At 36.6% G+C, this 16,151-nt stretch overlaps 1 protein-coding gene across 1 annotated transcript in view; it reads left to right on the top strand.

Moving 5' to 3' along the window:
• PTPRD (protein tyrosine phosphatase receptor type D) overlaps window positions 1-16,151 on the top strand; it is a 420,315-nt gene that overhangs the window by 152,360 nt on the left and 251,804 nt on the right.

Here is a 16,151-nt window from a genome sequence, read left to right as displayed (position 1 = left end):
ACATGATCAGAAAGCATAAGAAATAACTGTTGACTTCTATCAGAAAGGACTTAGATTCTCAGATCTAGGAGAACAGAGGAGTCTCAAGATCGGAATCAGATAAAAAGTTCAGATCCACAGAGTGTAAAGAAAAAATGTGCTTGTGGATTGTGAAATGAATTTGACATTCAGGTGTTACATGAGATTTGAACTTGGAAGTTACCAATATGGAAATAATCACACTCATACAAAAAATCTCATTTTGACAATGACAAGGTAAAAAACAAAACAAACAAACAAAGAAAACAAACTAACAAAAACAAACAAACAAACAAACAAACAAACAAAAAACACTTCTCTGCAATGGATTCCAGAACCAGGGGAGTTCAATGACTGTAATGCAGTATGGGTTGGTAAGACTTCTTTTTTTTTTTTTTTTTTTTTTTTTTTTTCCAGGAATGGTAAGGAGGATGAAAAGTTTGGTATATCAATACTTTTGTCATTTTTGAGGTTGTTACTGGTCATTGTGACTTGTGTAGATGTACTCTGGATCTCCTAGCCACTAGGCAGGCAGGGCAGCCTGATGGCCTGTATCAATCCTGCTGTAAGATCCCTGTGGCTACATTGGCAGCTGCTGGCAGGTTCTGTGGCTAACAGCTGGCTGTGCTGCCTTGCCTCATCTGACACTGGCTAACGTGTGTGGCTGACATTGCAAGGGTGGCTGCTGAAGAGGGACACTCAAAGGTGAGGGATGCTTTCAGCACTGTTTGAATTCTTGGGATTTTTTTCTCTCTGTTATACACATACACAGGTTAGTTTTATGCCCTCAGAGGCAAAAAATATTGTATAATCTGTGTTTTGTTTGCCATGGAAAGTCATATACTCAACTATTACTTTTTTTTTACTATTTTTTTTATTGGCTTCATTCAAGAGGTTCTACTATTATTCTTTGCATTGTATGTTAAGGAACACAGAGTAAATTACAACCTTTCAGACAGCCCTAAGGAACAAACAATGTTTTTTACATGCTAAAGCCAAAGCTTTCAAATATTTATTGTTGTTGTTGTTTTTTAATAAATTTAAGTGACTGGCTGGCTATATATCCATATACCAATATCTGTTAGAGCTACGGAGCTATCTTGGTTCGGGTTATCTTCTGGAACTGTTTGACCTGCACTTTCTGTTTTTCTTTTCCTTTTCAGCACTGCTTTTCATTAAATGATACATGTTTTCATTCCCGTCTTTCCCAGACCAATTATTCTCATATTTGGGCATTTGAGGCCAACCTTTTTGTTTTCTTTTTGGTCATGCTATATTCTTTGTGTCTCCAGCTGCAGTAGTATTTGTGTCAATAGTTTCAGTTATGAGAAATGCATTTTTAGTTGACTTCATATATCCAGAAGGAAAAACTGCAGAAAAAACAACAACAACAACAAAATTTTACAACTATACAGATTTTATACTACTTTAGTTTGATTCCTCTGAGGAAATTGTAGCTGTGATGATGCAGTACAATGATCAATGTAGACATTTTCTACATTTTGAATATGCCGTTGAGATTAAGACATATGGAAATTTGGGTTCATAAACAGCAAACCCTAGACTCTCAGTTATTCTTCAGAAGACATTCAGCTATTTTGATGTGTACTTGAAGAGGCTGACATAGTTTGATGTGTAAAATAAAGATTTAATAAATTTCTAATTTCCAAACATGTAGAAGTAAACAAATCTATACATATTGAAATGGTTCTGTAAGTGAATGTTTTAACAGAATATTAAAATTTACATGGCTGTAAAATTAAGACTTTGAATTCCATTTTTTCAAAATGGAAATACACAAAATTATACACCTCTGAATTCAAATTTTGATGCAAGGTGATATATTTTGCAGAAATAATTAGTTACAATTTCACAGAAGATAACCACTTTCAGCACATACCTCCTGGTGTCAAAATGAGCAGTTCTAAGTCAGTACACTTGCGCAATGTACTCTGACTTCTGTAGAGAAAAGGGTGTTAATTAAACCAACATTTTGCGGTACTGATTTGCAGAGGACTGCAATTTTCAAAGGCTAATAAGTTTGCCAAATAGCTACCAGTCTTCACTGGCACACTAAAGATTCAAATGACATTTTGTTTGTTTGTTTTTCTTTTCTTCTCCCTCATAGAAGTGTCTTCCTTGGTACAAGTAGATAGGGCTTTAACATTTTTCAGCCCTCTTATTCAATGCATGATCATAAATCTCTATTCAAATTCTGTAAATACAGTGACAGTTACCCTGATAATAATACTCCTCCCTCTGTTCTGTGACATATGTAAGTAGCATTATCCTGGAAGTAAGGAAATTGAGACATGGAGGTTAAGTAATTTGCCTGAAGCTAAACAGCAAGCAATTAGCAGAGATGCGGTTACAATTACAAAGGTTTGGCTCTCAGCCCTCTCTTCTTTCCAGTAGCCAACTGTCTCTTTCACAGCTTTTGTCTTCTGGTTTCCTCTCCTGAGACCAAACTTCAGTGAATTTATCTTCTAAATTTTCGTACTATCTAGGTATGAACTGGGAAGGGAATCATAGCTAGATCTGATACTGCTTTTTATTGTTATATTGGAAAGCCTGTAAAAGGACAAAAGAAAAGCACAATCTTTGTTGGTAGTTATGTATTTCAGTAATTCATATTTTTATTTTAAAGATGGGAATGAATTGTTTTTTCCAATTATGATTGAGCTTTTAAAGTGAAAATTGCTATGACAGCGCAAATAGATTTTTATATTATTTTTATTTTATTATTTTATTTTATTTTATTTTGTTTTGTTTTATTTTATTTTTATTTAATTTTATTTAATTTTATTTTATTTTAAGAGGGGCTTCACTACATCCTGCAGAGGTCTTGCAAGCCTGTATTTAGTAGTCTTCCGAAACAGAAAGTATGCATTAAGAACAGTAGATTGGATGAAATCAGAGAATGTGCTTAATATCAAATTATGAACTTGAAAACTGATACTACGGGTCCTGCTAAAATCACCTGTGCACACAGAATTATAGTCATAGACTGGTTTGGTTTGGAAGGGACATTAACGATCATCTAGTTCCAATCCCCCTGCCATGGACAGGGACACCTTCCTCTAGATCAGTGGGTGGATATCAGGGATACCTTCCAGTAGACCACATAGCTATTTTTCAGTGGTACAGTCATGATTCCTTATTTGTGAGGGGTTCTTCACTGGACAAATATGATCACTCCACAGATAAGGCATGACAAAAAGTCCAGGTTGACCTCTGTGTTGCCTTTACTGACTGTCCTATGTATGCGAGCATGAACTGTTCTAGACAGTTCCAGTTTGATCTGTTTAGGATTTTTTGTTGTTGTTAGGATTTTTTGATACTTTTTTTTTTTGAGATAAAATGAATAAAATTATGCTTAATAGAGAAGAAGAACTATGATAGATGAAACATAGGTGAGATACAGTACTGTGGACCAGCATCATCTGCTTAGGTGTATTTTTAATCACTGAAAAATATATTACACTCATTTAAGTAAAATTAATAAACATGAAGCATTCTTTTGTAAAACAAGTTCAATGTTAACAGTGACATGCAAGACATCAGATAATTGTACTCTTAAGTGATCTTAAGTAACAGATTGTGGAGAACATCACTTTACAAGCTGTTGTCATATATCATGATTAAAACAGAAACAGACTTGCAATAATTAGGGATTTACCTTCATGTGGTGATATGTTTCTTTTATTTATGTTTGTACTATTTCACTGAATTTTGGAGCTAGTTATAACCTTGTTGTTCATACATTTATATTAGGTTTTAGTTCTGATGTTTTTGAATAAGTTAGATACTTGAAATTTCTGCTGGCAAATCTTTATTGGAGTGTATTTAGAGTAAACCAGGTCTTATCAGCAGAAATTCATAAAGCGTATGCAGTCTTAATTGCAAAACTGCACTTTAAGAGTTAGAATTTTTCTGCTGCCTGGTGGTGCCCTGTCCTGATTGAAAAATAAATAAATAAATAAATAAATAATTTTGAAAAAATGTTAGCTTATAGGATCTTGATCTCACAATAGGAGCTTTACAGAGCAGGATACTTGTGTAGAGCTGAAAACACAGTACGAAAAATACTGCCAGTGAAATTACATATAATCAGTGCATTTATATCTGCATAACTAGTAGAGTAGGCTATTTGTACTATGTTCACTGCAGTGATGTATCTTACATGACTTGTAGGCAAGGAACTGAGTTGATCCACTGAGACCTTTAGTCACTCAATCTTTTGTAATACCTATAAACAGTTTTCTGGCCTAGGTTATGAACATCTGCTTATGCATCAGTAATTCATCATCTTTCAGGCCATGCTAACCAGTCTTTTAGTACAGCTGAAGATCTGTGCAGCTGGGCTGCATTGCATGGCCCTCATAGCATTACTAGTATGATGAACATATATATATACACACACACACATGTACACATTTATATACATACATGTATATGTATATATATTTTTTTCTCTACCTCATTGGATATCTTATTTAGATTAAATATGATCAGTATGTGTAAGCAAATGATAAAAGTTGTTTTACAACTAATAGTTGTTTTTCTAGTTCTGGGATGAAGTAGTTCTAACCTAGTAAGAAAGCAAGAAAAAATTATGAGTCTGTACTAATAAGTATTTTTTTTTACAGCAGAATTAGTTATACAGTCCTCTTATTAACTACTTATTATTTTATTTATTTATTATTTTATTAACCACTTAACCAGCTCAATCAATTGTGTTTCAGTAAACTCATGACATCTCTTAAAGAAGGCTTGGAAGTAGAAAGTCATCTTAAACCCCTTAATGCCCCGAAAGTCCTGCTTAAAATTTAATTCCTGAACAAGCAGAGCTGTATGTATTAATCTCATGTTCAAAGGAATTGTTGTTGTCAATGTATATGTTCCTATGGACTGAAAGATTTGATTAGACTCATGCACACAGTTACTATGTTTGAGACAGGTCTGATGAATCTAAACATCCGCTTCAGACACCCAAGGTATATTCCTCAATCTCATCTGTTGCGGACTAGTATTTGGCCAAGGGCTTGGTCGCTAAACTAAGCCTTATCACCTTATAGAGTAAGAGAAGTGGAGAAGGAAGGTCTTTTGACTTTGGTAACTGCAATAGAAAGATTGAATGACTTATGGTTTTCTATCACCCATGTCCCCATAAACTTTGATAACTGATGTGTATTTTGATTTTTGTACATTTTTCTTGTGGTTACTTTCAACTGCCTTGAGCTAAAGATGATTTTACAGTAAGTGGACAACATTAAAGTATTTCACCTATATAGACATGTTATACAAAAGACTAGGATCTTTGGTCACCTTCACGGAGCGTAGTAGAAGATTGCAAAAGAGTGCTTTTCCCTTTTGATGCAAGTCCAGTTCGGGTATTGGCATCATGGCAGTTCACCTCTAGTGTTGGAAAAGAAAGATGATATTTAGATGAAAGTAAGTCATGTCATTTGTTTTCAGGGAGAAATTTATTAATTTCCCTTCTGATTGAAAAGGAGTTACAAGAATTTGTTTATAAGGGTACCTTAGAATCAGAATATCCCGAGTTGGAAGGGACCCATAAGGATCATCGAGTCCAACCTTGTTGAGCATTAACACCGAAGCACATTAAGTATGTAGTTTCATGATTTCTTTTCTCTTTGAGTCATTCTTATAGGTGATTTTGCGTTCACAGTCACTAGTCACCAATCTGTCTTTTTTTTAAATGGTCAAGTATGAATTTTGTTCTGTTTAGATAAGTAAAAAGTGAGTGGGAACTTCACTTGATAGTTGCAACACCTCAATTTTTATTCTTCCTAGGTTTGGTACCGGTAATGTGAGAGTTATAGTGAAGATTGAAACAGTAGTAAAGGTCACCTCTCTAGTAATAGCCCAGATACTCTCAGTCACTAACTGAAACTAGTGCCTATAGGATCTCGTTATTGTCCCTTTCCTTTAGAGAGAAGCTCCTCTGGAAAGAGGTCAACTTGCCTGGCATTTTAAGATCCACTGTTTCTACATTGCACATTGAAAATGAGTGTCAGCTCTCAGTTACCAAATAATTCATATGCAGTCTGCAGACATTAAAATTTGAAAAAGAAGCAGTAGAGAGCTTTGAAGTGGAATTTCCTTTCATTAAATTAGTGAATATGACAAGGTTATGTAATGTTCCAGGGGGATGAAGTGGTGCACGTCACTAACCTTTTAGATTCAAGAGGCTTTATGTTTTTCATTTGCTGCTGGAAGAAGGCTTAGTACTGGATTAGCTAGCAAATTCCTCTTTTTAACTCAGGTAGATTAATCCACAGCCAGATTCCACATATAACATATATGATAAATATAACCTATACATAAATGTTTGTCATTATTTTGTTTTATATGAAGCATTTGAACATGTGGTGGTGTTTAACTTAAAGGCATATGTGCACTTGGGCTAAATTTGCAGTTTTCATTGTTTGTATTTCATATAGGCATTGGAAACAGAAAAAGGGAGCTCTTACCCTTCTAAGGCATTTAGCATATCATGGGTTATGCCTTCATCTTTCAGTGCTCAACTTAATCAAACATTAAAAACAAGCCTTTCGATTCTGTTTTCTTAAATAACATAAACAAGGGTGTTTCTGTGAGAACAACTGAACATGCACTGGGGAAAATAAGGGAAGATGCAGACAGAAATTTGTAAAATCATTCTATTTTCTGTAGTGATATATAGAAGGGTTAGAGCTTGTAAAAAAGGTACCAGTTATGTGGCACTGGTGCTTAAAACTGTGTACGCCTCTTGGGGCTTGAAGGTGAGAGGAAACAGGGTTGGGCTTTGGGATCCTTCACATTTGCAGAGGAGGCTGGCCCAGATGATCCATCAGCCCTGGCTTCCCTCCATGCTTGGTGTGATAGGCAATAATTGCTGCTGAGTTTCAGTTCTACAGTAAGTGTCCCAGTAATTTGTCATGAAACCAAGCAATAATTTTAATAGAAAAAGAACAAAATATTCTTCAGCTTAGTCCTACCTAGAGAATGAGCATATTAGTCTACAGTATTAATTTTTTTTCACATGTTTTTCACGTATCTTCTTAGTATTTGTGAAAGTCTATTTCACCCCAGTTATTGTAAACTCTAGATGAGTTGGGGGGGGGGGAGGGGAAGAGATGAAGTTAGCTGGTAAATAAATGTGTGCTGCTGTCTGTGTTGGTTTGCGTTCCTGCCATGTCCCTAGGGCTCAGATAATGTCTGTATCTAGAAAAGCATGCATAATCCACAATGAAATGAACTGGTACCAGGGTCTGCACAGCCTAGAGGTACAAATTAGGAATGTGCTATTTTAACATTAGACCTGTTGGAAAATGTAACCTACCTATTCCAGTTATAAGACTTTACTTGCAAGTGTGCCATCTGATTCTATATTTCAGGCAAGAATAGACCCTATGGCCAGCCTAGGAAACTAGTGCTGTGCATTGCAGAAAAGTTGAAAACATAAAGACAGGATTGACTTATCATTTTCCGTGAGAGATCACCAAGTCAAAATCTTTTTTTCTTGATCTGCTTACTAAATTTGTAGGGTGGGTATGTTCTGGCTAAATGAAGGCTGGGGAACTAGAGGTAACTGGTAAATTAAAAACGAAACAAAAACAACAGAAAAAAAAAAACCACACACACACACAAAAACAGGCATTTTTTGCCACAATTGTTTCTTCAGAGTGTTTTTGTTTCTAGAAGAATACACATAGCAAAAGGAAGGTGGGTGATAAGCATTTTAGTTCTATTGTAAGGCTTTTATTAATGTTTTTTTAAAGGAGGAGTTTTTAAGTTGTGGAGCCTGTAAATTGGAACAGCTTAGTTTCCTTCACCCAGGAAGAAAACTCAGAAGCATGTGTTTGTTTATAATTACAAGTAATTTTTGTAAACCAAATGGATCAAGGTCTTCAGCTGGAATTAGCTGGCATATCTGGATTGCATTTAATAGTTCAAGGATCAAAAAATGGTAATTTCCATTCACAGGGTAATAAACGTATTCAGCTGCTCTGGGTATGATGACGTTTGAAGATTGCGTTGTTGCAATTCTTCATGTTGAAGTATGCGAGGATGATGCAGTTTTAGGCTGTTTATTGTGAGAAACAGGAGAACTTCAGCAGATTGTGACTGACAGCCAGGAGCCTTTAGGAACATACCAGTTGGTAACTTTGGGATTTCTTGATGCAGATTTCGTGAATGCAAATTGTCACTTGTCCTTATAGAAATAAAAAGCTAATTAACTTTCCTACATAGCCAATTTTCAGGTACATTGTATGTGCAGGTTAGAATTAAGGCAAAATAATTGCTTATAACAATGATCAGTCTAACTAATGTCACAAATTATGATTAATGAGTAAATTAGCAGTGAATGCTGTAAATGAGTATGCTTTGAAAATTCTTTTTAAGACATAAATGAGTGCAGAAATCTCTTCTGTTAAATATTGTGCATATATATTATAGCTTTTTAGAATATTAGTTCATAGAGGAATTGTGAAAAGAACAATAGCTCAAATAATTTGCTATGTATCTATATGGTATTAGGCTGAGATTATATGCAACATTTGCCTATCTGTTCATGTTTATCATAGTTATATTTTACTTTTTAGGAAAGGAGCCTTCATCATTATTGAATTTAAACCAGTCTGTGGCCTGGTCATTACAATATTTAGCAGTTACTGATAAGTCAGTGGGTCACAATGAATATATATAAATATTTTTCCTTTGTTTTCTGCATAGGAATTGTCTGAGTGTGTAATTTGTAATGGAAAGAATGATTTTAAAATTTCTAACTAGGAATGAGTCACATATGCAAGTGAAACCAGACGAGTATCACAGAGGGGCTCTAAAACAAGTGACAGTGATTCTTGTGATGGTGGGTGTAAACTACCCCAAAGTGCAGGGACACCTGCCACACTGTATTGTTCGTTCTGCGATCAGGAGCATTTCTGAGTGTCAGATGAAAAGTTTCCTTGGGAACAGTTGTGACTGTAGCATCTTCCAGATTTTATTGCTAAGTCTTTACAAACAAAAGGACTCCTGAAACATCAGTTTATGATAATTTACAAGTAAATAGGGGAGTTTGAAAAAAAGCATCTAAGCATCTTTTTTTTTTTCCCTTATGTTTTTGTAATTTCATTCACACGTGCTATGAGGGCTCACAAAGGACATGAAGTGAAAATCCTTGAATACTTTTATTCAGATTTATAAAACTATTTTATATTTCACAAATATGATAAAGTTTAATTGTGAATTGAATTGCAGTATCCTAGGACCTTCCATACACCCCAAACAGAGGGTCCAGAAACAGACCTGTGTTAAGGTCTACATTCCCTATGTATCTTGTCAACAGTAGGTCCACATGCTGAGCTTGCTATGCTAGTGCTGCAGACCTCCCTTTGCTTTTAAAAAGTGGTCTTATTTTCATATTAATCTGTTGGAGGATTTATGTCCATAAAAGTCTCTACTCCAGAATAGCTATCAGTTGCTATGGAAAGAAGGGGGATGTATTTAAAAAACATTTTCTCAGACATTTTATTTGAATGCTGAGGAAAAATGTAACATGTCCTTAAAGAACGGCACAGGGTACAGAGGAGTATAATTAGAACAATTAGACAATTCCATAACCTTCAGAAATATGAATTAGTTAATTCCATTCACTTCTTCAGGATTGTACTTAAACTTATGAAAAGAAAATGTTACAAAAGAATCAAGGGATATCTTATGCTCATGGAAAGGTATGAAAAAGTTCTAATCCAAATCAGTTATGTTAGTGTCATGTGAGAAATGCATTTTCTGGGGCCTTGATATAGAAAAAAAAAGGCAGATTCTTTCTGGGTGGCAGTAAACTCTTTTAGAAGTCTATTTGTCTCCTAGGGGGACAGCTTGACTGTGAAGCAGCAGCTGAACTGCTATGGCTTTAAATTCCATAAAACAAACATATTAAAGCTTATGTTTAAGGTGATCTAGCAATAAACTCAATTTTACTTCATATTTTAGGCTGTAATTTGCAGCAGTTCAATAGCTGTTACATGAGCTTCTGAGTAGCCCTAGCAAAAAGTGGATAACAAGCAGTAGGGGGTAGGAACTCTCAGGCCTTCGAAGGCAAAGCTTATGCTTACTCTGCATCCTTCCCAATTACAGAAGTCTTCTGCTGTACAGTTTTTCCTTGTCAAAATATCAACGTTCAGTATCTATACAAAGATCTGGGAAGGCACTAATAGATGAACAAGCTGAAATAAAACAAAGCTTCATTGTTTATGTTTAATATTGCTGCAGTTTTGATGACATTCACAAGAAAGTTTGTAGTAAGAGCAGAAATATGAGTATCTGATTTTAACTGAATTCTATTTTTTTTTAACTTTAATTTTGCTACTATTATTTATTTGAATTGCGGCTTTATTGAAAAATGGCCAGAGTATCAATAGTGCTGAGTGGCTGTCATATGATAGTTGGTAACCTATTGGTTCTGATTTTTTTTGGCAGATTTAGTTGCACTGGAAGATTCCAATATAGATTGTTGCTGAGCTTAATGAAGTGTGCTGGAGAGAGTGTCTTTTGGACTCTGCACCTGTGTTGTTAAGGGAGATTGAAAATGGTTGTCAGTTCTCAATCAAAATTGCCCTTATGTTAATAAGTACAACTGTGTGTGCAGTGTAATTGTATTTGCTATTACAGTCACTAGCAGCTTATGTCGGATTCAATGTCAAGAAACTGACAACATTAATTGTGGAGCTAATTTGTGTCAAATGTTAATTAACAACCTTTATAAAGATAAAGGCAACAAATTCTACTTTTCATTTTTGGTTCTGTCTGGGCATGATTTCACATACTCCTACACTGATGATAGTCAGTTTATATGTAACGAGATGAACATATTGATTGAATAATGAAACGATGGATCTCATGTGCTCATTGTTTGTCCTTCTTCATGGCTGGCTGGCTACTATCACCCTAGTCTTAGCTCATCTGGACCATAAATGAGTTTATCCTCATAACACCTATTAAACATCCAGACAGTATTATCCTTCTGGTACATGTAACTTTAGTCTTTAAAAGATAAGCTTAAAACTTTGCTTGTCTTGAAAAAATATCTACAAGGAGGGAGTTATGTCTACAAGTAGCGAATTACATCATTATATAACAACTCTGCTTCTCTTTTCCCTCTCCTGCTTCATAGAATCAGAGAATGGTTTGGGTTGGAAGGTAAATAAAGACCATCTAGTTCCAACGCCCCTGCCATGGACAGGATACCTTCCACTACACCAGGTTGTTCAAAGCCCCATCTAACCTGTCCTTAAACACTTCCAGGGATGGGGCATCCACCGCTTTTCTGGGCAACCTGTTTCTCACTAGCCTCCCAGTGAAGAATTTCTTCTTTATATCTACTCTAAACTTACCCTTTTTTTTTAGTTTAAAGCCATTACTTTTGTGCTGTCTCTACACTCCCTGACACAGAGTCCCTCCCGAGCTTTCCTGTAGACCCCTTTAGGTACAGGAAGGCCGCTATAAGGTCTTCCCGGAGCCTTCTCTTCTCTGGGCTGAACAAGCCCAACTCCCTCAGCCTGTCTTTGTAGGAGAGGTGCTCCAACCCTCTGGTCATCTTTGTGGCCCTCCTCTGGACTTGTTCTAATAGGTCCAAGTCCTTCTTGTGCTGGGGGCCCCAGAGTTGAGCACACTAAACACACAGTAGGAACTTGATTCATAGCAAGTTTTATTAGGTTACAGGTGGTCCACCAAGATTCACATAAGACTGGAAACACATTGTTATTCTTCAAGTACCAAACAAAGCCAAGTTAGCTCTTCAGCCCTATTTCTGCAGCTTCACTACCTATTTACTGCTCTGCAGAAGATAGTAAGTAATTTTCAAAAGGAGGCATAGCAGTTTTAGTCCTTTTTCAGTTTTTTCCCAGTCCTAGATGGAGTCAGAAAACTAGCTTTATCTCTACCACCAGTTAGGTTTTATAGAAAATATACGTTTTCAAGTATACTGCCATGTAACACTAGATAAACAGTGTTGCAGTTTTCAGAGTTTTGGAGGTGGAGCTTTTTTGTTGTTGTTGTCTGTTTGTTTGTTTTGTTTTGTTCATTACCAGTTTATCAGCAATGGGAAAGGCAAATTGTCTTACAGTATAAATTAGTGCAAGCTCTGTTGCATTTGCCTGAATTGGACTAATGGAGAACATCTCTGAATGTCTAATAAGGAGGAAAGAGGTTCTCCTTTATTTGTCTTCTTTTTATAATTAGTATTATCATGAAACAATATATTGCATATGAGTAAAAGGATACCAACCATGGATATTGGCAATTAGGCCAAGTCCGCGGTGACCGGAAAAAAGGAAACATCACTCCCGTTTTTAAAAAGGGAAGAAAGAAAGACATGGGGAACTACAGACCGGTGAGCGTCACCTCTGTTCCTGGCAAGATCATGGAACAAATCGTTTTGGAGGAAATGTTAAGGTACATGCAAGACAAGGAGGTGACCTGGGACAGCCAGCATGGCTTCACCAAGGGTTAATTGTGCTTGACCAATCCGGTGGCCTTCTGTGATGGAGTGACTGCATCAGTCAGTAAGGGAAGACTGACTGATATCATCTACTTGGACTTCTGTAAGGCCTTTGACAGGGTCCCATTTGACATCCTAATCTCTAAATTGGAAAGATATGGATTTGAATGGTGAAACATCCGGTGGATAAGGAATTGGCACGATTGCTGCACGCAGAGAGTGGTGGTCAATGGTTCTATGTCCAGCTGGAGAGCGGTGATGAGTGGTGTCACTCAGGGGTCTGTCTTGGGACAAATGCTTTTCAATATCTTCATCAATGACATAGACAATGGGATTGAGTGCACCCTCAGCAAGTTTGCACAGGACACCAAGCTGAGTGGAGCAGTTGGTAGCAAAGAAGGAGGAGAAGCCATTCAAAGGGACCTGGACAGGCTGGAGAAGTGGGCCCATGTGAACCGCATGCGGTTCGACAAGTCCAAGTGCAAGGTGCTGCACCGGGGTCAGGGCAATTCCAGACAGGAGTACAGACTGGGAGAGGAACTCATTGAGAGCAGCCCTGTGGAGAGAGACTTGGGGGTTCTGGTGGACAAAAACCTTGACATGATCCAACAGTGCACGTTTGCAGCCCAGAAGGCCAACTCCATCCTGGCCTACCACAACAGGGGGGTTGCCAGCAGGTCGAGAGAGGTGTTTTTCCTCTTCTACTCTGCCCTTGTGGGGCCCCACTTGGAGTACTGCATCCAGGTCTGGGGGCCCCAGCACAAAAAGGATGTGGAGCTGTTAGAATGGATCCAGAGGATGGCCACGAAGATTATCATAGGACTGGAGCACCTCTCCTATGAAGAAAGTCTGAGAGAGCTGACAATGTTCAGCCTAAAGAAGAGAAGGCTCCAGTGAGACCTCATTGTGGCATTAAAGGGGGCTTATAAAAGGGACGGAGAAGGACTCGGTTAGATAATGATAGGACAAGGGGGAATGGTCTTAAACCAAAAGAGGATAGATTTAGACTAGACATTAAGAGGAAATTTTTCACTGTAAGGGTAGTGAGGCACTGGAACAGGTTGCCCAGAGAGGTTGTGGAATCCCCATCCCTGGAGGTGTTCAAGGCCAGGCTGGATGGGGCCTTGGCAAACCTGATCTACTGGGTGGCATCCCTGTCTATGGCAGGGGTTTTGGAGTTAGATGATCTTTAAGTTTCCTTCCAAGCCAAGCCATTCTATGATTCTGATCATGATTATGATTCTATGATTCTATGATTATCATGGTGATTGGCATAGACATAAAACCTAGTAGTGGAATACGTTTGTTTGCTGTTTTCCAGAGTAGGTTTAACATAGTTTGTCACACTTTTTGTTTATTGGTTTTCATTGCTTTTATTTTCTTTGTTGTTTAACTATCTGAAGTTCTTCTGAACCCAGGATAGTTAAGCTAAATTTTTTCAGGAGTGAATGAACAGCATAGTTTCTAAACTCAATTGTTTTTCTCCTTAACCCTGGTAATGAATGGCAAAACTGGCAAATTTTCCAAAATGGACATTATCTCTAAGGAAGTAAGTTATTTTATTTATGTTGAGTTTATGAATTTGCAAGTCTCTGAATGAATCATATATTTGGAATTAAATATATGAATTAAATGAATCATATATTTGGAATTAAAGAGCCTGTGAGCTGATTAACTTACCCACACAGTGTTTTTCTTTCATTGGTTTGAGATTAAACAATGAATTTGCAAAATGTCAAAAAGAATAAAAAGAGAATGACAGTGTATCATTTTTTTCTTGATGGCACACATTCACGATTTATGCCACAGAATATCTGATTCAGTCATGTCTCTGCATATCAGAAAGCTGAGTTAATACATGTGTAGAAAAGAATTCAAGGCGGAGTTTGGGTGAAACCCAGATGGTGAAACCCAAATGCTCTTCATCAGAATATATTTCTGTCTTTTCTGTGGTCCAAGCATAAAGTCTGTGAGTGGGGAAAGGATTTTTAGTTTCCTTGCTCTATCTCTGTGTTTCATTCACTGTGGATTTGGAGATTTTTTATCACCAGAGATGTGCTTTTGTAAGTCCCCCACAGCAGCACTGGTGGCACACTGTTTTGCTGTGCTCAGACTTGCTATTGCACTTTTTTCAGGTGTTTTGTTTGTTCTCAGTGAATATGTAGTGTTCAGTGGGCAAAATTAGCACAGCAGGTAGTTTATGGAGGTTTGAGCATTCTGAAAAGTTGAAAACACGGCAATAACAATTTTGTCTCACATCTCTGCTTAAGAAGAAAGAGTGTGGATTTTCAAATATGTAAGATTTTTACTGTATTTTATTTTATTTTATTTTATTTTATTTTTATTTTATTTTATTTTATTTTATTTTATTTTATTTTATTTTATTTTATTTTATTTTATTTTATTAGTTTATTCTTTGTTAGTGGTATGTTGCACCTTAGGGGTCAGGTAATTGTGGAGGTTGTGCATGCCGCATCCTTGGAGGTGTTCAAGACCAGATAGGAGGAAGACCTGGACAACCTGATCTAGTGGGTGGCATCCCGGCCCATAGCAGTGGGGTTGGAATTAGATGATCTTTAAGGTCCCTTCCAACCCAACCCAATTATGGTTCTATAATACTTAATGTAGCAACATAATGACATATTGAGTCTGTTTTATAGTAATGGCTACAACATATTTTCTTGGCATTTAAAATAATTTCAATATTTCCACCAGTGTTACATGCATACACACTTGTAGTCTGCTGGAGTTTTGACATTTAAATAAACATGCTGACAAGAAATGTTGCCTGTGGAAAGGCCAGTTCAGCAGAATAACAGTTAGACAGACATAAGAACTGAAGAACAGCAACTCAGAAACAAAAACTATTACAGTATAGGTACATAGCCACCAGTTCTAAGAGAGGTCAGTGAAGACAACCAGAGAGATTGAGAACAGAAAGTGACTGTTGAAAGTTGAAGAGGAGAGCAGAAATTAATTGCAGCAGTTGCTGCAGAGCAACTACATATAACAGCTTACAGCAGAAGACAGACCACAAAGCCAATACCTGTGGCTTTTGTTGATGTTTGTTTGTTTTATAATTTAATAACCCTAAATACTCATTTCATATCATTCAAATCAGCATCTTCAAGCATACTGGATTGCTAAAAACTGCTCAGCTAAGAAAGAGAATGATGTAAATATATACACGAGCTCTTCAACATTTCTGAACTATGGTTAGACATCTCAGTTTTTACATTGATTTTTCAGAAGTTGTATCTCATGTCAGTGTAAGTTTGAAAGTTTTATTTCACCAGAAGTCTGATAAATTAAGTTTAATTGTTTTAACAGAAAAGGAAGGTAAAAGAATAATTAATTAAAAATGTCCTTTCCTACTTTTGAAATTTCTCCAGTTCTCTGTCCTCTTCTGTTCCTGCAATAGTTGTATTTTTTTCATTTATTTATTTATTTATTGTGATAGAGTGGAATAATGTGGGAATGAACAGGAATTATATTTGAAACTGTGCCCATGCATATATCTCTCTTCTGTTATAGGCCTTTCTGCATAGACTCTTAATACATAGGCATTTACCTCCCCACTTCAAACTTACAAATGGTTTCATATAATTTCTCCTAAATGTAACTG

This window comes from Cygnus atratus, chromosome Z (assembly GCF_013377495.2).
Source record: "Cygnus atratus isolate AKBS03 ecotype Queensland, Australia chromosome Z, CAtr_DNAZoo_HiC_assembly, whole genome shotgun sequence".
Lineage (NCBI taxonomy): Eukaryota > Metazoa > Chordata > Aves > Anseriformes > Anatidae > Cygnus > Cygnus atratus.
This window is presented reverse-complemented; position numbering and strand designations above follow the sequence as displayed.